Source organism: Pipistrellus hanaki (genome assembly GCF_964339955.1).
Source record: "Pipistrellus hanaki genome assembly, chromosome: 10".
Taxonomy (NCBI): Eukaryota; Metazoa; Chordata; class Mammalia; order Chiroptera; family Vespertilionidae; genus Pipistrellus; species Pipistrellus hanaki.
In genome coordinates, this window is record NC_140512.1 from 32,017,262 (window position 1) to 32,044,926 (window position 27,665).

The following is a 27,665-nucleotide window of genomic DNA, read 5'->3' on the forward strand; positions in this document are numbered from 1 at the left end:
TATTGCTTTGGCAAAAATATTCCTTGGACTAGAATACAACCAGAGATGGCATGCAATCCTGGGCAGTGTGCATCTTTGGAACGGAAATAAATTTAAAAACCATCTAGTTGGTAATGTTGAAAAGTCACACCAGCAAATGCCTATGCACATTATTGTCTCCTTCAATCTTTGCCCACAGCCCTGCTTCTTAAGTGGCCATGATTGGATGACTTTGCCCTTACTCTCTTGGTCATGGCTGACTGGCAAAGAGTGAATGTCCCACCTGAGCCTCATTCCAAGGTTGGCCAGGCCCCAAATGATAAACTGAGTGTATTCATTTTCTTTTTTTTCTTCTTTTTAAAAAATATATTTTATTGATTTTTTTACAGAGAGGAAGGGAGAGAGATAGAGAGCTAGAAACGTCGATGAGAGAGAAACATCGACCAACTGCCTCTTGCACCCACCCCACCCCCACCGGGGATGTGCCCACAACCAATGTACATGCCCTTGACCGGAATCGAACCTGGGACCTTTCAGTCCGCAGACCGACGCTCTACCGCTGAGCCAAACCGGTTATGGCAAGTGTATTCATTTTCAAAGGCTGTTATAGCAAATTCCCCAAATCAGAGTGGCTTAAATAAACAGAAATTTATTCTGAGGTCAGGGGTCTGAAATCAGGCTCCAAAGGCTCTAGAGAAGATCCCTTCCTTTTGCTGTGTATGGTGGTTGCCAACAGTCTGTTTTGCTCCTTGCTTTCTAGTTGCAACACTCCAATCTCTGCCTCTGTTGTCACATGGCTTTCTCCCTGTGCTTCTTTTTTGTCTGTGTCCAAATTTGACCTCTTCTTTTAAGGACACCAGTCATATTGGATTTCAGGCCACTCCAATGGAGTATGACCTCCTCTTAACTTGATTACATCTGCAAAGATTCTACTTTCAAATAAGGTCACATACACAGGTACTGGGAGTCAAACTTGAATTTATTCTTTTGGGACACAATTCAACCCCCAAACACTGGGTAAATCACACTTTTTATCTTGGGACTGTGAACTAAGAGACACTGCAGGGCTAACCAGTTGATAGTGAAGGTCAAAGTAAAACACAATGATGAGCATGAATCAGGGTCATGGCAGCCAAAAGCTATGTACAAGCAGGAGTTATTTGGAGCAGAACAGATGCAAAGTGGAAGCCAAGGCAGCTGGAGGAGAGAGAGGAGAGTGGAGCAGCCATGGAGAGGATGGAGCTCTCAAAATGCTTGGCATGGTTTCTGAAGCTGCCTGTACTCTCTGGACTTTCATCTCCAGTTCCCCTAGCTGTACATTAACCTCCATCTTTTAAAGACAAGTACTTTAACAATTTGTTCCTTAAAGCTACTTGGCCTAAGATGTGTTGGCTCCGACCCGGGTTCTGCCCCCAGCATGCATGGCCTTCTTCTGCGACCAGTTCCCCTTTGTGCTCTGGATTCCCAGGGCACCTCTCTGGAAGAGTCACAATTATCAGGCCACCAGAAGCATGATATTTGTCTTTTTAAGGTTACCCAGAAGACTTGTGATCGGTCCTTGTTAGAGCATTTCTTTCTCTCTTCCCTGAAATCTAGTTTTGTATTTACTCATCCTGTGTCCTCCATTAAGGCAACTCTGAAAAATCTGTTTATAGGAATATCTTACTTTTCCCATGCACATACTCTTATGAAAACCATTTAGAAAGATACCTTTATGTGGTCAGAGAATCCTTGACCCAACTTTTAGCAATCTTCTTTTTCTCTGGGAAGTAGATGGCATTAGCTGATTATTGTCTACTAGAGGCCTGGTACGTAGATTCATGCACATTGAAAGGGAACAGAAGGTGTCCTGCAGAGCAGGACTGGGTGAGATAGGCTAGACATGCCCTGGAGCCAACCTCCCGCGGTCCCTCCCTGGCTGGACACACCTGGGGTGGCACCAAGGCTCAAAGTGGGTCTATGGAGTGAGCGGAGTTCCTCCAGCAGGTGGGGTCCCTCAGCCTGGCCTGCAAGGATCAGGTCAAAACCAGCTCTCTGACATGCCCCAAGGGGTCCCGGATTGTGAAAGGGCAGTGTTTGGCTCCCTCCTCTCTGGTTCCAGGTGTATCACCCGAGAACCATAGCTGCCAAGTTAGCGCCACTGGGCAGCTCCTGCATTGAGTTTCTTCCCCCTGCTGGTCATTGCACGTCATGGCTACTGGTCGGATGGTCAAATGGTTGGATGGTCACTTAGGCTTTTATATATATATATTGTTCTTAAGCAAGGTACAAGCCTCTTAGAGACAATCACATTTCTACTAAAGATAGGAGATGTCATGTCTGCAAATTTCCTATCAGAAGTTCCTCTTTGTTTATAAATGTAGAAACTGCCAGCATTTCATACTTCCTACTTTTTTAATGTTTTCATTAAAAAAAAAAAAGCTGTCTATATGATGCCTCATATGAGGTAAGAGATGTGTATTATCATGGCCCTGGGAAAAATGATTAAAAGGGTTGCAGCCTTTCTACTCCAACCTTTACCTCCTGCATAAAAGGTCTCTTAGTTACACTCACAGAGGCATAGCTACATGTGGCACTTGGAGTTTTGAAAATTCATTGCTGACCCTTGGCCTTCAGTCACTAGTGTGAGCCCACATGTTGGCTCCAGCCCACCAGTCTTCTAACTATAATTCTTGTTCCAGTCTACAGCATGGGAGGGTGGGAGGTGCAGGCAACTGTTTTTTCTGTGTGCTTGCCACCCCGGCAATAGGGTAATCACCTCCTACACTCCCAGCCTCGGCACCCTGTGTCAGTCTGCTCCAGGATGGCTGCAACTAACTTCTCCAAGGGCTTCTGAAATTTTGCTCCTCAATACAGATGAGTCTTTCTGATTAAGGCCTTCTCTTACCTTCCACTAATGTAGTGCAGCACACTCTCCTGGGTTGATGAAATAAGTGAAGGGCATTCCTAGAGTGAATGGGACTTTTAGCTTTGCCTGCTTCCTTCTCCTAGACTCCTTGTTGGTGGTAGGGTGGAAGGAAATGGTGCAGTTAACATGGAAAGAGATCACATTCTAGAAATGGAGTGATTATAGCCTAAAGAGTTCAAGAGAAGGCATGGTTGGAAAACAGGTTGTTCTACATTTATGCTATAAAATTCCAAATGATAAATTTAACATGGCCAGAAAAATGACCATGTTTGGTTGTCATCATCAACAAAACATACTCACAAGCTTTGAGCCAGCCATTGGAAGACAACATTCATGGATAGCATGATGGATGATGCCATATCATGAGTAATTATGCAACAAGCACCAATAAGCCAATGGTATCAAGGAACCATTCTTCACTAATAGAATTGGTTAATAGTATTGATCTTGCAAGGCCAGAGTATCTATATTGTTTCAATACTAATAGGTTCTGAAGAACCATAACATTACAGGAAATTGGCCAGGAATGGTGCATTTGACAAGAGGGAGCCCAAAGAAATGGCTCCTGCATCTGAACAGGGAGAGATATTATAAAGGATTTTCATGGCGCTTACTGGATAACAAACAAACAAAGAGAAACTTATTCTCTGACATTATTCTAAATATTCATTGATAGATTAATAATGATATTTCACATGAGCCCATGGATTTTGTAAGACTTTAAAAATCTATTTGTTTATATAGACAGGGACGTTGCAGAAAATGTTTGCCTAGGGCCTCACACACCCTATCTTGACCTAAATGTTGGCTCCAGGGCATGTCTACCCAGTCCTGCTCTGCAGGCCACCTTCTATTTCCTTCCAATGTGCATTCATTTTAAGTTTGTTTGTTTTTTTTTTCTTTTTGTCTGTATTTGCCATAACTTTTTAAAGCAGAGTGTGATGATCACGGCACTTCTATTCACAAAACTTGCTCTGAGTTACTGTCAGATGGCTTTATAACATGCCTAGGTAGCTTATATTTCTGCTATGCTACACAATCCTTTTCTTTGGAGACAAACCCTATGGGCAGTTACTACCATCGTGTCGGTCAGCTTAGCATACTAACTTCTAGAGGCCATACATGCATTTGATAACTAGAGGGGTGTCAGGCTCAAAAAGTAGATCTTCGGGGATGAAGGCTGTTTTAACCAGGAATCTCAGAACACTTTAGCAACAAAGATTTGGTCTACTTAGGAATCTGCTTGAGAGGTAAACACTTCAGACCACAAAGCTAAAGAACATTAGGCTACACGTATCTTAAAACAAAACCCCATTCTGTTAAAACAGGCCAACATGGAACTAGGAAAGAAAAAGGAGTCTGGCTACAGTGCCTGAATATCACAGTCTCATACACATAGAGGGGGAAAGGAACCCGGTCTTCCCTTTAAGTAGTTGCCATGCCATACGTATTTTCAAAATGTTAACAAAAATAAAGGAAAAAGTCCTTGAAAATATATTGTCCAAGGGAACGGAGGGAAAGAACTGAAGAGGAGGGGCAGGTGTTCTCCAGGCGCCTTAGTCTACTTTCTCCATGCGCGAGGTGTAGTCGTCTCCTTCCAGGGCCGGCATCTCCTCGGTCACAGCAGCACTGCTCTCATCAGCAGTGGGGTCATCTTCATCGATACCAAGACCGAGTTTGATCATCCTGTAGATCCTGTTAGCATGGGTCTGGGGGTCTTCCAGACTGAAGCCAGAGGACAGGAGCGCGGTCTCATAGAGCAGGATGACCAGATCCTTCACAGACTTGTCATTCTTGTCTGCTTCCGCCTTCTGCCGTAAGGTCTCGATGATGGAATGGTCTGGATTTATCTACAGGTGTTTCTTTGCTGCCATGTAACCCATTGTTGAGTTATCTCTCAGGGCTTGAGCCTTCATGATTCTCTCCATGTTTGCTGTCCAGCCGTATGTGCTGGTGACAATGCAGCATGGGGATGTCACCAACCGGTTTGATATGACCACCTTTTCTACTTTTTGATGTCACATTATCTTCATTCATCTTTTTTGGGAGCAAGAGGTAAAACATCTACTTTACAATAATAATTATTTAGTCTATGACCTTGATCTCACCTTAATACTTTAGTCATTCTTCATCTTTTTTGTATGCTTGGTTTCTCTCTCCATTGCTTCATTCTCTCTACTTATTACACAAGCAAGTTCTCCTCTTGTAGCACAATCCTCTCTTTGACATTTCTTTCCCAGTGAAACACCTTACCAATGCACTTGCTTTTCATCATCATACTTTTTGAAAGGATTACTCACAACCTCTTCACCCACATGCATTAATTTCTTGCAATTTAGCTTCTACTCCTGTTACCATTCCCTTTCCCTCTTTACACTCTATATGTGTGTGTGTTTTAATTCATAATTAAGTCAGCACTGATCCCTCTTATGAGCTTCAGATATGCATTTCCACCTGCCCATTAATCATCTCTTCCCTATTCAAGCTAGACAAATTTAAAACCAAATCTATGGTTAAACCTCATACCTTACTACTTCCATTTTCCATGATCACCAAAAATGCTTTGCTATTTTGATGGTGGTTCTGGATATTTTTTCCTCCTCCCTATTCCTGAGTTGACAAATACACCATCTCTGAAAGGTTGCTAATATTATAGTACTCATTTCCTTTGCAATTTTTTTTAGCCAGTATTTTCACTTCTAGTCTTTCTTCTTTTGCTCCATTCTCCACCAATAATATTGATCATACATGTAAGCATTCCTCCAGAGGTTATTTTGAGGAGGTAAACTCATAGGGGAAAATTGAATTTCTCAAATTTAAGGGATAAAGATTCTTTAAATTATGGGTACTTTTTTTTTTTTTAAGTGTCCTTATTTAATAGCCCCAGGCATATGAAGACTGGGAAATGTTAGCTGCACACTGTGTTCTCGGTAATCATTTGCTACATTACCCAGGGCATCAGTGGAGTCAGAGTATTAGATGCTCCTTTCAAATTAAAAGCAATCAGATAAAATGACATCACATTAATGTTCTCTTTCCCAAGGTTAATATTTGCATTTTTAAAAGGACACAGTAGCTATCCAAGATGGTCACTAATAAGAATTTAGATAGCAATGGCAGGTCGATAGAGAAAAAAAAAATTTTGTTCTTTGGGGTGAAAGTTTTGAACTCCTTAGGTCACACAAACAGAAGACGCTATAAACTGCCTATTCATAAATAAGTCCCATCCTGAACCAATGGCATCTAGCCAGGCAAGCTGAAAAGAAAGCATAAAAGAAACATTTAAGCCCCATTACCTGTGCACTTACTCAAGTCATGCCTAATTATTTTATTATTTGATGCCTGTGCATCCAACCAAAGAGAAAGCTTCAAACTAGATGGAATAGAGAATTGATTCATAGACCGCAGGAGTAAAGAGGGGTTATGTAAAAGAAGGTTTCCTTCTTACCATCCTGCTTGGAATTTTATTCACACTGAGATTAACATCTAAGACCACCTTGTGTGAGATCGCATGCTAGCATTTCATACTTCTTAGGAAATGTGCCTTGACGTCACGTTATAAGGGAGCATCCTACTGGGTAAGCACTGAGAAAACAAAGCAGAACAAGACTTGGTTGGAAATATTTTGGTGAATTAATTGTATAATTTTTATTCTCTCCATAATTTTTTTCCCCTATCTTTTCCACCATATTCCTGCTTATAACAGGTTCTGTGCTCCTTTGTCTCTAAGGGGGCATGCAGAAGGGTGGAAAGCTGAGTTTTGTGGAAGCTTGGAGACTTCTTAGATTTCTTTTCCTGGGAGCTTTCATCAACTGAGATTAGGGCTTGAGGAGGAGGGATAAGGCAATGGCAGGGAGTGAGACTGAGAAGTGATGACCTTTGGGTAATTGAGAGAAAGAGGGAGGGGGGAGGGAGAGAGAGAGAGAAACATAGATGTGAAAGAGTCACATAGATGGTTGTCTCCTGCATGTGCCCTAACCAGGGCAGGTATCAAACCTGCTACCTTCAGTGTGCAGGCTGACACTCTAACCACTGAGCACACCGGCCAGGGCAACAGGAATCTTTTATAACTTCTCTCCTGGCACTTTCCACTTAAGCATTTTTTTTACTGTCATTTTTTTTTTCCACTGACAAGCTATGGATTACTTACCTTTCTGAAACCATGCACATCAGGCTAATTGCTCTTTTTTCTCACTTGGCTATATGCATACACTGATTCCCACTCTATATGTGTACCCTTCTTACAATCACCTGGTTTCTCCATTTGAGAAGCAGCTTGGTCAGAAAGCTGATGGTATCCTTAGGGGTCTGATGTTAGGAAGCCAGTCAGTTCCTAATGTTTGAGATCAGCAGCAGCCTGTCGATTAGAACACAATCCTTCCTCATGTTTCCTGGGCTCATACTTGGGTTACATTTTCTCTGCCATTGGGAAGATAGAGCAACACCTTTCCATTCCTTTTTCCAGAATTTCCATCTCCCGCTGGATAGGGATTATACTGTTGGAAGTCAGCAGTGGTTATTGTAAGGTGGAAGGAATTTGTATTAACATAAATAGGCCACGTTATGTCTTTCATTGGAGGATTCTTCTTAGGTTATTGTCAACTTGATCCACCTGTCATTTGGGATTTCTGTGTAGGCTAAGAATACTGTTCTAAAGCCCATATAAGCTGCCTTAACAAAGACTCAAAAGCCATATTCTGACTGTATCTCCTAAAGGGTTTGAGTTTTTCCCCCCCTAACATGGATTAATTAATTCACTCAACAAGTCTTCACTGAGTACCTAATCTTAGCCAGTTCCGGCTGCTAAAACAAATGACCATAGATGGGGTGGCTTAAACAATTAACATTTGTTTTTCACAGTTCTGAGGATGAGTCTAAGATTAGCGTGCCAACCGGCTTCCTGGTTCACAGCTATCTTCTTGTATCCTCACCTGGTTGGGAGAAGTTGAGAGATGCCAATCCCATTCAGGAAAGCTTCATCCACATGACCTAATTATACCCAAAGGCCCCACATTCTACTACCATTACAGAGCTTCACCATATGACATTGCGGAGGAGGTGGGAGGCACAAATATTCCATTCATTGCAATCTACTACACAAGCAAACACTGGAGATAAAGTAGTGTTGTACAAAACCAAATCCCTGCTTTTATATTCTCAAGAACAAGACAGACAAATAATATATAAATCAAAATATACCATAATACTAAGTGGTCATAGGTGCTATGAAAATAAAATAAGGACTAATAAGAGGGTGAAGAATGATGAGGTCCCGTTTAGCAGGGATGACCTTGCTGAAGAAACCACGTTGGAGCAAAGACCTGAGTTAATTGGGCAAATGACCAATGTGGAGGTCTGAGGGCATTTCAAGAATAGGGAGCAGCTAGTGCAAAAGGCTTTGCGGCAGCAATGTGCCCTGTGTGTGTAATAAACAGCAAGCCAGCTGATGTGACTGGAGGAAAATGAGTGAGGGAAAGAATAAAGATGTGGATAGAGAGGATAATAAGCATGCTATAAGCCATTGGCTAGTTTTGAGCAAAAGGATATTACCTGATTTATATTTTAAAAGGCTCACTCTGGCTGCAGTGTGAAGAACTGACCATGAAAAAGAAGAAATGAATATATGCACCCCTATGTTCAGAACAGGGTTATTTACAATAGCTAAGATCTGGAAACAACACAAGTGCACATCAGTAGATGAGTGGATTAAATGCCATGGTACATTTACATAATGGAATACTATGCAGTTATAAAAAGAAAGATCTATTGCTCTTGGATACAATATGGAGGGACCTAGAGAGTTTTTTACTAAGTAAAATAAGTCAGTAAGAAATACATGATCTTACTTATATGTGGAATCTAATGAACAAAATAAGTTGACAAAAATAGAGCCAGAGACATGGAATTATGCAATAGACTGAGGATTCTCAGCGGGAAGGGCTGGGGCTGGGGGAAGGGGGTGTGGGAAGAGATTAACCAAAGCACTTATATGAAGAACTTATATTGAGACAGACAATAATGCAGTGGAGACCTGGGGAGGGGCCAGGAGTGGGTAAGAGGGGGTTAACAGGGGAAAAGAGGGCAATAACTGTAAAACTTTCTATAATAAAGGGTTTTTGTTTTAAAGAAGGAATGAAAGCAAGGTGTATTAATCTGGGTTCTTCAGAGAAACAAAACCAATAGAATTTATGTATTTACTTATTTATGAAGTATAAGGAACTGGCTTGCATGGTCATGGAAGCTGAGAAGTGACAGATACATAGTTGCAAACTGGAGAGTCCAAAATCAGGAGAAGACCTAACCTTAATAGACACACTGGCCCTAACCGGTTTGACTCAGTGAATAGAGCATCGGCCTATGGACTAAAAAGGGTCTCAGGTTCGATTCTGGTCAAGGGCATGTACCTTGGTTTTGGGCACATCCCTAGTAAGAGGAGTGCGAGATGCAGCTGATCAATGTTTCTCTCTCATCAATGTTTCTAACTCTCTGTCCCTCTCTTTTCCTCTCTGTAAAAAAAAAAATCAATAAAATATATATTTTAAGAATAGATGCAGCCTCCACATGGCTCTCCCTGCCAAAGCAGCCCTACCATCCTCCCCAGTGGAAATGATGTGGCGCTGGAGGCACAGGCCATGGTTCTAGGTCCATCTTACTAGCCCTGTGCCTTTGGCCAAATACGTTGAGCAATCTTCACACTTCCCTTTCCTTGTCTGTAAAATGGGTGTGTTAGAAAAGTCAACCCCCCACCCCTTTTTTCTGTCTCTATACTTTTTCTTCAGAATTAATTTTTTTCTTTGCTATCAGTGGGCTATCCTGGTTATGCTGCTTGAAGCAAATGTGAACGCAGCACATCTCTGAGACCAGGACTAGAACAAGGCTGTGGGAAAGAATGCGGGGCCACAATAATAATAATAATAATCTCTGACAGACCTTTCTGAAAATAGAAAGCATCATGCCTTTCAGTGGCTTGAAATCCAAGCCCTGCAAAGCAAGAAAAACAAGAGGAAAATGTTCAGCTGTAAATGAAAACTAAACCTGATGCATTTCAAGGCCTAGATTTGCTTTCAAAGTCAATACACCTGTGCCAAAAGGCTGGGTGATTTGCACAGGTGTGGTAAGTAAGACTGCTAGAGGCGCCGGCAGAATCCACCATGCTCCCAGACGGGCAGTTTTGTGTTGGTGGACTTGGAATGGGACTGGCTTCCTGCTCAAGACCCGTGCTGCTGCCCCAGGTCAGTGGGGCCTACTTTGGAACTAATGGGGTTGGGAGGGGAAAAAAGGTGGGTGGGCCAAAGGAGAGATGAGAAGCCCCAAGAACAGGAGGGGGAAAGTGTTACCTCTCAAAACAATGATCTTCCAAATGTCATCTATAAACACTGACACTTGAAATGCCAGCATACCAAGTGCTGTGCATCCTGGGTTTTGTTTTTGTTTTTTAAAAATTAACTTATTTTTATTTAATTTGTTGGGGTGACATTGGTTAATAACATTATATAGGATTCAGGGGTACAATTCTACAATATAATGCATTATCTGTATGTTGTATAGTGTGTTCACCACCCCGAGTCAGGTCTCCTTCCATTTAGCCCCCTTTACCCTTGCCTACCACCTCCCTCTCCTCTTCCCCTCAGGTAATCACCATACAGTTATCTATCTATGAGGTTTTGTTTTTTTGTTTTTTTCTTAATCCCTTCCTTTTTTCACCCCAACCCTCTCCCCGCTCTCCTCTGACATCTGTGTCTGTTCTCTGTATCTATGAGTCTGCTTCTATTTTGTTTATTAGATTCCACATATGAGTGAAATCTTATGGTAGTCTTTCTCTGACTGGCTTATTTCACTTAGCATAATACTCTCCAGGTCCATCCATGCTGTTGCAAAGGGTAAGATATTCTTTTTTTCCCCCAGCTGAGTAGTAGCCCATTGCCTAAATGTACCACAGTTTTTTAACCACTCATCAGATGGACACTCTGGCTGCTTCTAAATCTTGGCTATTGTAAATAAATAACGTTGCAATGAACATAGGGGTTCATATATTCTTTAGAATTAGTGTTTTTGGATATATTTCCAGAAGTGGAGCATTTTCATTTTTAATCTTTGAGGAAACTCCATAATGCTTTCCACAGTGGCTGCACCAATCTGCATTCCTATCAATGGTGCACAAGGGTTCCATTTTCTCCACATCTTCACCAACACTTGTCATTTGTTGATTTATTGATGATAGCTGTTCTGAGAAGTGTGAAGTGATATCTCATTGTGGTTTTAATTTGCATTTCTCTGATGATTAGTGATGTTGAGTGTCTTTTCATTTGTCCTTTGGCCATCTGACTCTCCTCTTTGAAGGAGTGACTATTCAGGTCCCTTGCCCATTTTTAATTGGATTGTTTGTTTGGTGTTGAATTTTATAAGTTCTTTATAAATTTTGGATATTGACTCCTTATCAGCTATATCATTGGCAAATACTTTATCCCATTCAGTGGGTTGTCTCTTCATTTTGTTGATGGTAAAACTTTCCAAAGAAATTTGAGAGGCAGAGGAAGGAACAGTCCCTGAGCAGAACTGCCGAGGTCAATGTCAAGGCTTATATTTGCGTAACTCAGGAAAGACTAACTCCTTTATCTCTGTCCATCTTGGTTATTCCCCTGTGAGGCAGGTTGGGCAGGTTCAGGGCTAATGTCCGATCTAATCTTGTAGTTCCTACACCTGTGGGGAAGGAAGCTGAAGAGGAAAAGGCAGATGAGGCTAAACCCTTAAAGCTGGCATGGCAGCTTGGATACTAGTTTGGGGCCCAGTCAGTCTGATCTGGAGTTGAGCTGGGGCTGGGCATCATTTGCATTCTGTTCACCACTTACTTTAACTGTTTTGTTTGTAAGGGGTGATTTTGTACCTCATCAGCCTTGTTCTTGTTGTTAGGGTGGGAGCGGTGGCATCTTGGGACTGTCCATTTTAGGCAAAGTGGAGTCACCTGGTTCTGCTTCATTCCCAGGCAGGGTCACGTGGCCCCTGGGAGCCGGCAGCTGACAGTGCTCTGTGCAGTTCATGGCAGGGAGCTGGTGACAACATTTTGTGTCACACTGACCAGAGCTGTTTACATTTGGAAAAAGGAGGCAGTAGGTTAGCTGAAAGGTACGACTGTGCACATGGAAGGATTTCAGACAATGTGATGTCAGTTGTATCTCAATTAAAACAAAGAAAAGACACTGTGGCAAGTAGATGGAATAGGTATTTTAGAGTCGGGGAGCAGTTTCCATTCCTTCATATCACAGCACCTTGAGACCTGCTCCATCTATGCTTGAAGCTGGCACCTGCGGCTGCTGCTGCCTCTTCTGGTACCTTAACTGGCTCCGATAATACAAAAAGGGCCTAGAGCCAAGGAGCCAAGTGGGGATAGCAAAAGGGATGAAGATGAGGTAGTAATGACTCAGAATCCCTTCACAAGGCACAGACCTGCTGTTCCTTCCATCCCCCATCTCCTAACTAAAAATTCTTTCATTAATCCATTCCACTTAGTATACAGATATATGTGGTGCCACATTTGCAAAAGACACTCTGCTGGATTCTGGCACTTGCCCTAAGAAGAGATTATAGGAAGCAAACAAACATTGTATGGAAGTTGGTGAGTGTAAGAGAGTCCCTGAGGGAAGGGTGACTGACAGGGAGGTCAGAGAAGGGCACTGGCGCTGAAATCTGGGCAGTGAGGACATAACCTGCCATGCAAAGAGCTGGAGGAAGGACCTTAGATTGAGGGAACAGCAAGAAGAGATCTCTGAGATAGGAAAGAGCCTTTCTGTGAAGAGACAGAAAGATGTCAGTGAGGCTAGAGTGCCTAGGAACTGACCAGGAGGGAAAAGGCAGAGCCCTCCTGTTGTGTAGGTTGTGAGAGACCACTGAGGTTTCATGGTAGGAAAGTAGCTTGATATAATTTATATACATGTTCAAAGACCATAATTTATATATATAATTTATATGCATGCTCAAAGACCACAGAGGCAGCCATAGGACAATATATTGTGTTGTATCTGGAGGGGAGAGAATGGAGAGTGATTGCAGGAGATTGAGGAGTCCCTCCCTCAGTCTCTTCTGCAGTGTTGCAAAAACCACATTTTCTGGGGAAGTCAGGGCTGCAGGGAGCATGTATTGATTTCATCCCCACCCGGAAGGTGCTTGATTTCTCTTGGTGGCCATTGTGTCTTTTGTGCTGCGGGTATGTTATTGTCATTGTTAATGACCACCCAGAAACACCTGGTGTCATCTGTATACTCCTATTTCCCCTTCATGTTGGTGCCACTTGTTGTCTAGCTGCTGGAAAGACTATCAGGGAACAAGGAGTGCTGGGGATTTTCCCTCATGATTAGAGAGATTTTACTTGGCAAGAATGTCCTAGAATCCAGGCCAGAGAGCATTTGAAGGTCATTATCAGAAGCCACATAGAACATAGCTTTCTGTGTTCTTCTCTGACTCTTTGAGTGGCACCTTCTACTTTCCCCTGTAACAACCAATACACTGGAGTTACATCAGCAATTATCCTCACTTATTCCCATCCGGTTTTCAATCTGATGTACTGTGATTCTAACCCTCTACTCTGTGGACCTGACTGTTATCCTTGATAATGACCATGTGTGGATGTTGTTTCTGACTTTTGCCCCTCAGCTTTTCCTACTGAACTCTGACCTCTCCTTCCCCATCTCTGCTGTTTAACTGGCCCCTGGTTCCCTGTGAGAAAGACTTGGAGACTGCCTGGGATGCATTCTCTGCCTAGTTGAGTCACCCCACCCCCAGAAATCCAACCACCAGGCCTTTTCTCCCAGGAGTCTGAGTATGTCCTCATGCAAACTGGACTCACAGCTGGCTTTGATATTCTAGAATTCCCAAGGCAGGCATGAAAAGTAGTTCTAAGCTGTGACCTTCATTTCACACATGTAAAAAGAATGTGTCAGGACCCATGGCCTGTGAAAGCAGCCTCATTTCTTCACAGTCACTTTTCAAATACCACTAATTGCTTTATGATTTCAGCTCGAACAAAAGCATACAAACAGCCATGGAAATAGATGAGGGGGTAGCATCACCTCTGACTCACCAGCATGGCATCTGTATCTCGAATGACAAGGTCTCTGTTCTCCCTCCTGCTTTCTGGAGATCCTGGCCTCAGAAGTGCTGAGATAGGAACAGACTGTTGTCTGAATTACACCTGCAAGCTACTACTGTGCTATCTGATAGAGTCTAACTAATAATAGAATTAAAGAGAAACAGCTTTAACAGAAGCAAGCATGACTGTCTTGCTCTTTACAAGGCTATGAGCCAAGCCACTGAATGGATGATGGACCACTTCCCTGTGTGTAGGGAGAGAATGGAGATGATGACTCAGAGGATGGGTCTTTCCTGTAAGATGCAAGAGGAAGCAGGGATTCCAAGGTGGCAGTGTTTTTCGTTTGGTTGGTTTTTTGTTTTTGTTTTTTTGCTGTTTTTTGTTTGTTTGTTTTATTTGCTTGTTTGTTTGTTTGTTTTCTGAGAAGAATTGAAGAAGACTTAAGTATATACCCTAGTAATAGGAGGGAACTGGGAATAGAAAGCCACAAGGGTAAAATTTTTAAAAATCCAAACTCCACCACAGAAGCACAAATGTTCTTTTGTGACGAGAGAATGGGTGTGTAATAAGTGTTTCAGTGTATTGAATATATAGGATATTGTTAAATGTTTTGATGGCTCTGGAGGGCTCTGGCTCCTGCCTGCCAAGCTCAGGAGTCATTTTATTCTCTTCTTCTTTGGGTTTCTGAGGTAACTGTGGATGGCAGCATGCTGCATAGAGACAGTGTGGAGAGGGCACTGGGCTGAGAGCTGGAGAGCCGGATTCTGGGTCCTATGAGGATAAAAGGCCCTCATAGACCTCTGTACAGGGGCCTCCCTGGCAGAAGACAAAGACCCAGGGCCTGAGCAGTGGCCTGAGCAGTAAATCAACAGTCAGGGCTGGACTCACTTGAAGACCAGCCCCACACCGAACAGAGACAAACACTGGCAATGAGTGTGTATAGCTAAAGAATAGCTGAGCTTATCTGCACCTTTCTTGACATGTTAACCCCCATAGAAATTCTTTCCTTTTATTCATGTAATTATTCCTTCCCTTTCTCATAAAATTTCCTGCCTTCACCCCCTAATCGGAACACTATTTGGGTTTCTGCCTGAATCAGTGCTTTCTGAATAGCTGTCTTTTTTATCTCAAATAAATGCCTGTTGCCTCCTAGTTTGGCTTTTTATTGTTAGGTTAATGGACCACCCCTGCCTACCCTCACCAACTATGCTAATACAAACTAAGGCCTTTGAGAAGTATCATTTTTCTTCCCTGGCACTGGAGTGCAGACCTCTAGGCTAATTCTAAGGTTTCTGGAGTCACTATTGAATTAGAAGAAATTGTGCTATGAAAATTGCAGGTGAGATTTGGTATTAATGTAGAGGAGTTGGCATTCTACAAATAATAGTGGTAATTGTAAAATACTACTTGTAGCATTATGCATGGAAATGTGTATAAATTCTACTGAAACTTGTTTTAGATCTCTCTTAAATTACAGTCTGCTGCTAGAGCACAGAGGACTGGTGAGGGCCTATCTGGAGATTGTGGAGAAGGGAGGTAGAAGTTTGATTAAGTCTAAGTTTCAAATTCAAAGACTCTTGGGATGAGAACTTGAACAGCTCTTTAGTTTCAACTCAACTTTAAGAAACACTCTGGTCCATAAACAGTTTTTTGAGTAACTACTGCTGATTGACTCAATATTGCTAATGTATTTCCTATATGCCCTGTGTAGAAAAGAGGCAGAATTTCTATTATAGTAACTGGGCTGCCCAGAGTTAACCAAACCCACAGGTCTGACCCCTTCTGAATACCTGTGACCTAGGAATGACCCCAAGCCAGAAAGGTTGAAAAATTACTCTTACTTCATTATTAGATTCAGAGGCCTTAACAGACCACAGAATGAACAGCTAGCACCACGAATTGGACCAGACCTGGATCAGCCTTTGTTAGTGGGATGTATGCAAAGGACTCCTCACAGGCCAGCTACCCCATTTCTAGACACCCTGAGCAACACCTTGGGGATGGTTAGAGCAATAGCACACATTCCTTGATGTTAGAAGAACTGGTTTTGAGTAGTAACTTTATAACTAGCCACGGGACTAGCTGGAATAACTAGCCAAAGTAGCTGGGACCAAATCCTTCCACATACAGGAACTGAGTTCTGGCACTTGTATAATGAAGGCATTGGACTCAGTTATGACTAATAAATGATAAACTTCAATTAATATTCATGAAAATAAACATGAACTTTTAGGATGTAAGTCTAGGTCTGGTTCGTCTGCTACTCCCTAAGGTATTTCCCCAATGATTCCAATAAGTCAACCTTGGAGTTATAAATAAAGATAGATAAAACTAGGATTTTAATAAGAAAACGTTTGGGATTTTTCTTAATAAGAAACCTTTATAAAAAACTCAAATTTTTAAGGTTAGAATAAAATTTTAGTATTGAGTGAAAAAGTTTACATTATAAAAAAGTTTTTTAAGGTAACATTTGACATTCCCTCACAATGATAGTTTTATGTAATATTATAATTGACTTGCTGCCCATATATGGATTTAAGCTTACTCCTTTAGTAAGTAGGTTCAGTGGGGATACAATATTTTTTAGTTATTTTTCAGCCCTAACCACACCAAATTCAGTATTCTACATATAGTCAGCATCCAATAAATATTTAATTATTGACTGAATAATGATGTGCATCAGGGAAGGACATTGCTACTGGTTTGGACATGCCCCTCTGATTAAATTCTATGTTTGCCTTGCTAGCTAATCAGACAGTAAATTAAGTGTAGTGCATTTGCTCTTCCCCTAAAAGAAGGTCAGTGGATGAAAATGAGATCCAGCATGATCATATTGTTATCAGTGGGGAGCCTTCTGTATCCCCACCTGTTGCTGGTAGAAGTGGGATTCTTGAGGTGCTGCAAGAATAAGAATTTCCTGAGGCTCCCACAGGAGGATGAGGTATCATGGAAAGCTTTCTTGATGAGGTAACATTAAGGGAGTTCCCTGTAAGGTTCCATCTCCCTCCGTTTCACCATGGAAAATAATCCCATCTTACCTTCTGCAGAGCTACAGGTAAAGCCACTGCTCAGAGTCTTCGATCCATATCAAAGCATAGTCCAGTCCAGCATCTGGCTAGCTTAGCTTGTGTTCCTAGCTGTAGTTCATTGCATGTGGAGTGCGCATGGCCATGGACCATGTGGCTTGTAGGGCCCCGTGGGTATGGAGGTATGTGCAGGTCACAGAGCAAGCAAGTGCAAGGAAGCAGGAACAAAGCAAGAAGAACAAGAGAGCAAGCACTCTGTCTTGGGATTATAACTAGGAGCTTTACCAATTAAGTCTTCACAATGTTGTGCACTTATAGTGACTCTACTCCCCTAGCCAATTATTTTTGTTCCCCAGGCTAGACTTGTTCTCCAGCACCTTCCCTACATCACTTTGACTTTACTGCTCATGTGCTTACCTACCCCTTTGTTGGACCCCTTTCCCCAGGGATCGGCAGAGAATGGACGGGTGGTTCCCTGGGGAGTGTGAAATTGCAGCTTCCTGGTGAAGCTGCCCACATGACCATGCTTATTATACTGTTTGGCCTCCCCTCTGCTCTGTTCCTATTATTAATATTAACTAGCTAGTTACAATGGTAACAATATTAGAAGGATTTTTGGACATGTGTACTCCATCAGGGAGATGGAAGTCTAAGTGCCTTCCACATTTCCTCTGAGAACTTGTTCTTACAGTCCCAACATTTTTAGAGCAGCATCAATACACTCATTGTCAATTTCCAATTATGTTCTCAAAAGGTAACTTCTACATATTATATTAGTCAGGGTCCTCCAGAGAAATGGAACTTATAGGATGGGTCTGCAAGAGAGAGATGTTTATTTTTAAGGAATTGGCTCGCTGATTATGGGGGCTGGAAAATCTAAAATCGGAGGGGCAAACAGGTTGACCAACCAGGAAAGAGTTGATGGTGTAGCTGAAGAATGAAGTCAGTGTGGAGGCCAGTTCCTTCTTCCTCATAACAAAAAGTTTTTATGTTCTTAGCTTTTTCTAATTTTAATCAGCTTAACAATAACCCACAACCTTCGGACCAACTAGCTTTTTCTAATTTTAGAAAGAAAACATATTTTCTGGCTTTTCACTGTCGTCTCTCCCTGAATTCTACTTCCAATTATGTTTATTTCCTTTAAAACTGCTATTCGTCAGTTCTCAGGATACATAGAAGGAAAACATGGTTTCTGACCCTCAAGGAGCTACAGTCTGAGAAGAGAAGACTGTGCAGAAGACTGTTGCCAGGCTGTGTACTTGCTTTTCTGAGTTGCTTCTTTTTGCACAAGGATAATAGAAGAAGCAAAATGTCAGTAAGTTAACACATTGGTGGTATTAGCACATGCAGGTTCTGCTTGTTTTCTCTATGTGGTATGCATATAGTTAGAAATTTGATTTCTCCTGGAGCTGAGGATGAGGTCATATGACCTAAGAGGGTTAATTAATTCATCACCCAGCCCCATCTCCACAGCACACCCTCAGCTAAATAAATTTAGTTTCCCAGTAAAACTACTTGCCTATGGAAATGAAATTTGTCTCAATGGCTGTTTCTCTTTACTCTTGCTTGCAACTCTTTTTTTTTTTTGGGGGGGGGGGGTGGCTAATTCATTTTTTAAATTTTATTTTTTAATTATAGTTGGCATTTAACATTTAATTAGTTTCAGGTATACAGCATAGTAGTTAGACATTTATATAACTTATAAAGTGATCTAATATGTGTAGTACTCACCTGACACCATACATATTGTTACCTATACTTCCTAAGCTGTGTTTTATTTACATCCCCATGACCATTTTGTAACTGCCAATTTTACTTAATCCCTTCACCTTTTTCCCTCAGTCCCAATCCCCTCCCACCTGGCAGCTACAGTTTGTTCTCTGTGTCTATGAATTTGCTTCAGTCTTGTGTGTTCATATATTTTGCTTTTTGATTCCACATATAAGGGAAATTATATTGTATCTGTCTTTCTCTGTCCAACTCATTTTACTCAGCATAATACCCTGTAGGTCCATCTATGTTATTCCAAATGGTAACATGTCATTCTTTTTTATGGTCAGGTAACATTTTATTGCATATATGTAACTGTATCTTCTTTATACAATCATCTATTGATGGATAATAGGTTCTTGTTTGTTGTTGTTGTTGTTGTTGTTATTTTAATTTTTATTTTTTCAATTGCAATTGACATTCAGTGTTATTTTATACTAGTTTTAGAGGTACAACATAGTGGTTAAACACTTGTGTAATTTATGAATTGATTCCCCCCAATGAGTCTAGTACCCACCTGGCACAATACATAGCTATTATAGTACTAGAGGCCCAGTGCATGGATTCATGCACCAGTGGGGTCCCTCAGTCTGGCCTGTGGGAATCCGGCCTGCAGTTATCAAACCAAAACCAGCTCTCTGACATCTCTTGCAAGGAGTCCTGGATTGTGAGAGGTGGTTCTTGGGTGACGCATCCTAGAACTGGGCTCCCTCCTGTCTGGATAGGGCCTGCGGGGATCAGGTTAAAACTGGCTCTCAAACATCCCCCAAAGGGTCCCAGATTATGAGAAGGCACAGGCCAGGTTGAGAGAGCCCACTGGTGCACAAATCCCATGCATCAGGCCTCTAGGATGCATATAAGATCTTTGGTTAATCTCTTCCAGCCCACCCTCCTTTCCCCTTACCTCTGAGATTCATCAGTCTGTTCCATGTTTTCATGCCTGTGCACTGAGCATCTGCCACCTAGTGGTCAGTGTGTGTCATAGCTACTGGTCAAACAGTCACTTGGGCTTTTACATATATAGATTATTGATTATATTCCCTATCCTGTACTCTACATCCCCATAACTGTTTTTGCAACTGCCAATTTGTACTCCTTAACTCCCTTTACATTTTTCACCCAGCTCTCCAACCCTTCTCCCTTTTGTTAATTATCAGTGTTTTCTGAATCTGTTTCTGTTTTGTTTGTTTGTTTATTGTTCTTTAGACTCCACATATAAATGAAATCATATGGTATTTGTCTTTCTCTGACTTATTTCACTTAGCATTGCTTGCAATTTTACATTTCACTTACTACTGTATGTTAATTAAGTTCCATATTTTTTTTATATATATAAAAGCTTAATATGCAAATTGTCCCCTCTGGAATTCGACCTGGAGATAGGGAGTTCAGTTGCTTGCTATGACATGCGCTGACCACCAGAGGCAACGCAGAACAAAGGAAGGCTCCTGCCGTCAGCCAGCAGCCAGCAGCCAGTAGGGACCCTACCCATATATGAATTTCGTGCACTGGGCCTCTAGTGTTAAAATACACATAACATAAATTAGTCATTTTAACCATTTTTAACTATATGGTTCAGTGGTATTAAATAGATTCACATTGTTGTGCAGCCATTGCCACCCCCCATCTCCATATTTCTTTTCATCTTGTAAATCTGAAACTATACCTATTAAGTGATAAATTTCCCAGCCTCCAGCCCCTGGAAAGCACCATTATGCTTTATGTCTTTAAGATTTTGACCACTTTAAGTATATCATGTAAGTGGAGTCATACAGTATTCATCTTTTTGTTTCTGGAAGTAAGCTCCAGATTTACTAGACTTTACGACTACATCTGTGGTTGATTGAGCTTTGTCTGGTGATGGAGTGGACAATGTGCAGGTCTATGTCACTGAGGCCAAGAAAAAAACCCTCCCTTCTCACCATAGCACTGGAGTTTGATTATGCAGCTCTGGTACCAGTTCCTCAGAGCCACAAGGTGTTAAGCCCAGACTTTTGACTCAGTATTTATCCTCTGGGCACTGCTAAGAAGCCACTGTCAACAAGAAGTGCATTCTAAGAACAGGCATGCTAGCAAAAATACCTTCTGAAATTATGAGCATTTGACAGTGGGCTAACAGGCCTTCCTTCCCGGTATTGGCATCAGTAGTAGGGAAGGGATATCAGGAGTGGCGCGGGGGGGGGGGGGGGGGGGGGGGGGGTTGTGTGCAGATGGGCTCATGTTGTATAGAATTAGTCAAGGGAGTAAAGAAAGCTATCATCAGTTTTAGCTCTTCCAGATCTGAGAGAGCCTTTCCCTGCTTCAACTCAGAAGCCTCCCACCGTTTCTATTCGCATATTTTTCTTTGCTCCAAAGCATATGCCTCATTCATTGTCTCTGGCCAACAAGACACAAAGGTTGAGAAATCCTGTGTTCTGCTCAGTGTGGAGAGCTCTGAGTTTCAGATGGCGCCAGACATGTCTGTAATTGCTTTCTGAAGTATTGGGGGAGGCAAACAGAACCTAAGTTTCTCAATTATCCTCATCACTTGCTTAACATTCCAGTGTACCATTAGATGCTAGAATGGTTCAGAGTGAAAATTCCAAGGGAAATGGGATTATTAAAAAACAGAGCCTGAGGCATATACGATTTAGTAAAACTACAAAACAGCCCCAGATTCTGCATGTAGCGGGGAAAAGGTTGTTATAAGACATGTTCTGGCTTTTTAAAATGGTCTTCACACATTCCTTATGTATTCTGAAATTCAATGTTTTATTGCATGCAGATGACTTCTGCACATTAACCATCAGTTTGAAATATGACTCTAGGGCAAATCCTCTGTGCTGCTCTTCCTATGTTTTGTTCTCCCAGTTCCTCAGAGGAATTACATTAGCTCGAGTCTTTAAAAAATCACTGAAATAAAGAAATTGCCATCCCTTCTGTTTTAAGCTAAGCAAATAAGAAATGCATAATCAGTTCCATCTCTCCCCATAGCACAGCTCCTGGGAATCGTAATTAGAAGGATGCTTCAGGTGCCTTGCATCAGAGCAAGGGACTTGGTGGGATGATGCCAGTGTCGGCCAGCATTGGTCTGAACAGCCGAATGCATCTGTCCAAGGCAGGGTGAATCCCGGCACTTGATGTGGAATGAGCTGCTATGCCCCCACCTCCTCTGCCAGAGCAGGACGGGTGCCACCCTATGCAGTTTTAAGATAAAATAATATTGTTGTGCCAAACAATTTTGTTTTAGGGGTTTTGTATTCATCCCTCTTAGGCTTTTTCCTCTTACTTCCCACCTAACTGCTTTCCAGACCATACTACGTTTGCTGTCTTCACTTCCTTTCTTCTCATTCTCTCCTTTACTACAGTCTTGCTCCAGTCCTAAATTCACTCTTCTGCGAGTGTTTGTATCAGAATCTCCATGACCATCATCCTGTTGTTAAATCCAATGGACTCTTTTGATAGGAATCTGACCAAACTTCCTAGTAGCATTTATCACCATTGACTCCTCTGCTTTGGCCTTTGTGCTTAGACACCACACATATGACTATCAGGCCTCTCACTCTGAGGATTCTTTGCAGGTTTCTCTTGGATTTCCAACCCTTTAGCATTGCTATTAGCTGGGAAACATGTCCTAGGACACTACTCTCGCCGCTTTATAATACTTCCTGCGAGATCTCATTTACTAATTTTCTTTCATAAAACTGCTGTTTCTTTTATAATTTGATTTCTTTCTTTTTTTTTTTTTAAAGGTGCATTATTTAATGACCGCATGTGAGTCACCATAGTATTTTCCCACCAAATTCGACCACTTTTTGGGTAGTTAAGAAGTAGCACATACTAAATAAGAAAATGAATTTTTTCTTAGCTTGTTAAAATTATGTACATTTGTAATCTTGTAGATTATTTCTATTGCATCTATATTGACAGATATTTTCTTTCAACTCTGAAATGCTGTGATAATGTCAGTTGTTAATCATATTGTTGTTCCCCTGTCTGGAACATGACATTTTTCTTTTGTTGCTTTCAAGATTTTCCTTTCATTTTTGGCTTTCAGCAGTTTGACTGTGTTGTGGCTGAGTGTATTTTTCTTAGGTACAGTAGTATCTGGGATCCACACAGCACATTGTTGGCCACAGGAATTTATGGAAACTCATATAGCATATCCTTGGGTCCCCCAAATCACTGTGACCGATTTTTTTTCTCTCTCATTTTTTATTAAGGTATTATATGTGTACATATCCTACCTTTGCCCCCTCACCCCACTCCCATACATGCCCCCCCCCCCCCCAGGGTTTTGCGTCCATTGGTTATGCTTATATGCATGCATACAAGTCCTTCGGTTGATCTCTTATCTCCCTAATGTTTCATAGGAATATAATGTTTAGAACAAGGGATATGTTAGATTGCTCCTCTCCATACTCTAGTCACTATAAACATCCTCACATACTGGATGGAGGGAATGCGCAGAATCAGAGGGTGGGATGGAGAAAGACCATGGAAACAGGAGAGGCTGCAGAAGCAGCCTGAAGGAAGATATATTGATATCTCAGGCCTTAAAATAATAGCACAACCGTTAGGAAAAGCTCCGTAAGTCAGAGTGGGAATTTGTTAGGGTGGATGCTACAAGATACTCCCAGCTCAAGCTGCAGCCGTGACAGATGGTGTTGTTTAAAGAATGGGCTACCAGGGGATAATTGTACTAGCAGAAATGTTCACCCCAAGAACATCAGTCACTTAGGGTATATGTAGAGAGCATATAAGCAGAAGACATAGGACTAGAAAATTCTTGGCGATTCTAAGAGCTCTTATTTTTCAATCTGATTAAATCAGGGTTTAAAAATTCCTACCTTTCAGAGTCTGATGTGACTTTATTTAAATTTTATTGATTTTAGAGAGGAAAGAAGAGGGAGACAGAAACATCAATGATGAGAGAGAATCATTGATCAGCTGTCTCCTGCACATCCCACACAGGGTATTGAGCCTGCAACCTGGGCATCTGCCCTGACTAGGAATCAAACTGTTACCTCATGGTTCATAGGTCAATGCTTGACCACTGAGCCATGAAGGCCAGGCTGTCTGATGTGGCTTTAAATTAACTGTTTAAATGAAGAATTTTTCAAATGTTTGTAAAATGATTAAAAAAAAATAATGCCTTTAAAATTCCAATCAGTTCAATATATATATTTTTTAAAAAAACTAAGTACCATAAATATATGGGTAAAATATGATTTGGGCCTATTGTTTTGATGATCATACACACACACACACACACACACACACACACACACACACACATTCTACAACATGTCTTATTTTAGTGATAATTATAAGATATTATAAGAAGAGGGGAAATCTTGAACACTTCAACAGCATTAATCCATCTTTGCATTGCTACTCACAAAAGCCATCAGATTATAGATTTATAGAAAAAGGGGGCATAAATAACTGAACATCTAAAATTCCAAGTCAAATAGTCAAGTAGTAGAGTCTCTGCTAAGGTTGGCATAATGCAGAGGTCTCCTTGCTGGTTTTCAGCCAGGGTTACTCAGCAGACTTCCCCGTGTGTGTTCCAGCCTCATCCCAGACCTACTTAGCATGCATGCATTTCTCTGCAGTTAATGAAGCTGAGCATCTCTTCATAGGGTTATCTCCTTTGAATTGACAATCTCTATCATTTTTCCTTTTTATTCTTTTTGATTTATGGCATCTCTTGGTTTATTAGCATCATGAAACAATTCTGTTACATATTGCTTGCAAATATTTTTTTTTCCATTCTCTCATTTAATTTTTGTTGTGTTTAGGAAAAACATTAAGTTTAAAATCACCAAGCCTAATTGTCATTTTATACAGTGAACATGCTCTTTAGACCCCTGATTAGAGCATTTCTTACAGTTGGCAAAGCTGTTTCAACTGAATGAAAATGACAGAATTGATCACTTAAGATATTTTAACATTTCAATGGAGTGGGTTCATTGTTAAAATTCACATATATGTATGTGTATGTGTATATTTATATGTATATGTATATGTATAATTTATTTCAGAAAGGAAAGGAGAGAGAGATAGGAACATCAATTATGAGACAGAATTATGGATTGGCTGCCTCCTGCATGCCCCCTACTGGGGATCCAGCCTGTAACCAGGTATGTGCCCTTGACTAGAATCAAACCTGGGACCTTTCAGTCTGCAGGCCAATGCTCTACCCACTGAACAAAACTAGCTAGGATCACCGTTAAAATTCTTGAACATTAGTATTTGATAAAATATTAAAAATTTCTCAATGTAAATTAAAATGGAGACTTCTTTAGATACACATTATTTACAGCGCATTTTGTACATAGTCTATCTTTTTTTTTCTTTTGAGAATAGAAGAATAAAATGTCAAATATCTCCTCCAGTTCTATTGGCTTTTTAACTAGCTAAGAAGGAAAACCAAAATCATCATTCTCTTTTCCAGAATTGATTTTCAGATTGTTCCATGCCACCTCTTGGATCCTTTATCTAGCTAGACAACACTCCCACAGACTTTTCTCTTTGTTTTGCTAATCATGATGGGGAAGAAGGGGTGGGGGTACTTTGAATCTCAAAGTGGATGGGAGAAAATAATAGTTTTACTCACTAACATACCATTTTTCTCTTATTCTCCTTTTAAATGGGTATGATTTTTTTCTGATCTTTTTCTGTTCCCTTCGTCCAAGTAGTTATCTATTTGTGTAATAAAAAGTGAGTTCTAATATATATTTTTTAATGTATTGAGTTCTTCCTATGTGCCTTGATCTAGGTACACAGAGATAAATAAGATATGTCTTTGCTCCTAAAATCAGAGTGCTGGCAGAGAATACAGATGCTGTGACTGAGGGCATAATTGTTGCAACAATACCCATTCCCTAGTCACCGGAACCTTTAAATAGTTACCTACACCACAAAGGGACATATGTATCCACTAAATGCAAGTCATTTCAGATTAAGAGTAGAATGGAGGCATAAACCAAGTGCTTTGGGTCCTCAGTATTGGGCATGGCCCAGCTGGTGAAAAAGTACCACAAAGGAGAAGGGAGGCCTGCAAATTGTCTTTGAAGTATTAGGATTTGGTCATCACAGAAGGAGGAAAAGGATGTTTCAGACAAAGGGACAAACACCCATCTCACTTATCTGTGGAGTCTAAAGAACAAAACAAACTGATGAACAAAATAGATCTATAGACATGTCAATAACAACAACAACAACAAAAAAAAAACAAGATACTGCCCTAACCGGTTTGGCTCAGTGGATAGAGCATTGGCCTGCGGACTAAAAGGTCCCAGGTTCAATTCTGGTCCAGGGCACATCACCAGTAGGAGGTGTGCAGGAGGCAGCTGATTGATGTTTCTCTCTCATCAATGTTTCTAACTCTCTATCCTTCTCCCTTCCTCTCTGTAAAAAATCAATAAAACATATTTTTTAAAAGATATTATTTTCTACCCAATATTAGCAAAAGAAGACTGACAATACTCAAGTGTTGATAAGAACATCAAGCAATGGAAACTCTTATGCACACTGGTAAGAGTTTATAGTGAATTGGTTCAAACACCATGGGAAAATAATTGGTTGGCTATGATATATTATTTTTGAATGTTTACATTTCTGCAACCCAGCAATTTCATTTTGTGGTATAGGTCCTAGAAAAATACTGTTGCATGTGCACCCAAAGCCATATATAGGAGCATTCATTGCAATGCTGCTAAAATGGTAATATATATATATATGTATATATATATAGATAGATAGATAGATAGATAGAAACTATTTAATTGACTATAGACAGGATAGTGGTTAAATATGTTGTGATATGTTCACACAAATATTATACAACTATAAAAGTAAATGAATGTTTATAAATTATAATGTAATAGCATACCAAGTTGCAAAGAATTATAAAACAAATTTTATAAAGCTTAAAAATCCTAAGTAATAAATTCTTGGAAACACATTTAGATATTTTTAGGAACACGATATGGTAAGACATATGGATTAATTATAATATTGAATGAAAATAGCAAGTTGCGGGAGAATCCAAGATGGCTGCTCGGGTAGGCAACTAGCCGCAGCCGCACACAACAATTTTAATAAAATACAACTAAAATATAAAATGGACATTACCCAGAACTACAGGAAAGTCGACTGACTGGAAATCCTACAACAAGAAGCAAGGAGAAAACCAGAAGGAAGCACGGAGGAGCTGTAAAAGCCCAAGGTACGGAGACACGCGGCGCACGCGAAGAGGACGGAGCCGGAGAGGAGGGAGGCCGAGTGCCTGGCGGGCGTTCCCTAGCGGAAAGGAGATAAAACTCCGACTGTGCTGGGCCCCTGACTGCTCTGAACCCCAGTTCTGGGCCAGACCCCGGGGACTCAGGCTCAGCCATATGGAGCTGGGCTGTAAGTCGGAACCCCGGGGTAGCGGAGAAAGGAGGTCCCGGAGGCGCGCACACTGCCCCCAGAGAAGGGACGGTCGGCTGTGCCGCGGGATTGCCCTGACGGGAAGGAGACTGGGGCTCCAGACTGCTGTGAACGCCACCTCCAACTCCACTTCCAACTGAACTGAACCCCAATACTGGGCTCATTGTGGGAGAGCATAGACTGTTTGGCAGCAGGCGAAAATCGAGGGCACCTTTCTCTCAGAGGCGCCGGCAGCGAGCACTGAAGGACCCGCATAGGGCGGGGCTGACGGAAGCCAAAGCTGCAGGCTCCACCCTGAAACCCCGTCCCGTCTGTAACTGCGAAATGCGACAACAAAATAGATCACAAACGAAAGAAATGGAGGACAAAGAGCGTCTGGATATAGATTTCAAATCTACGCTTATAAGGTTTTTCAAGAATTTCCTAGAAAAGATGGATAAGGCCTATGAGGATATGAAAAGAGATCAACTAGAATTAATAA

At 41.3% G+C, this 27,665-nt stretch overlaps 1 long non-coding RNA gene across 1 annotated transcript in view; it reads left to right on the plus strand.

Moving 5' to 3' along the window:
* The first annotated feature begins 10,061 nt into the window (after positions 1 to 10,061).
* Positions 10,062 to 27,665, plus strand: part of LOC311628998 — a 126,501-nt gene continuing 108,897 nt past the window's right edge. Inside the window, exon 1 of the long non-coding RNA XR_014796117.1 lies at positions 10,062 to 10,119. This is a non-coding gene — a long non-coding RNA (uncharacterized lncRNA). The remainder of the gene's footprint in view (positions 10,120 to 27,665) is intronic.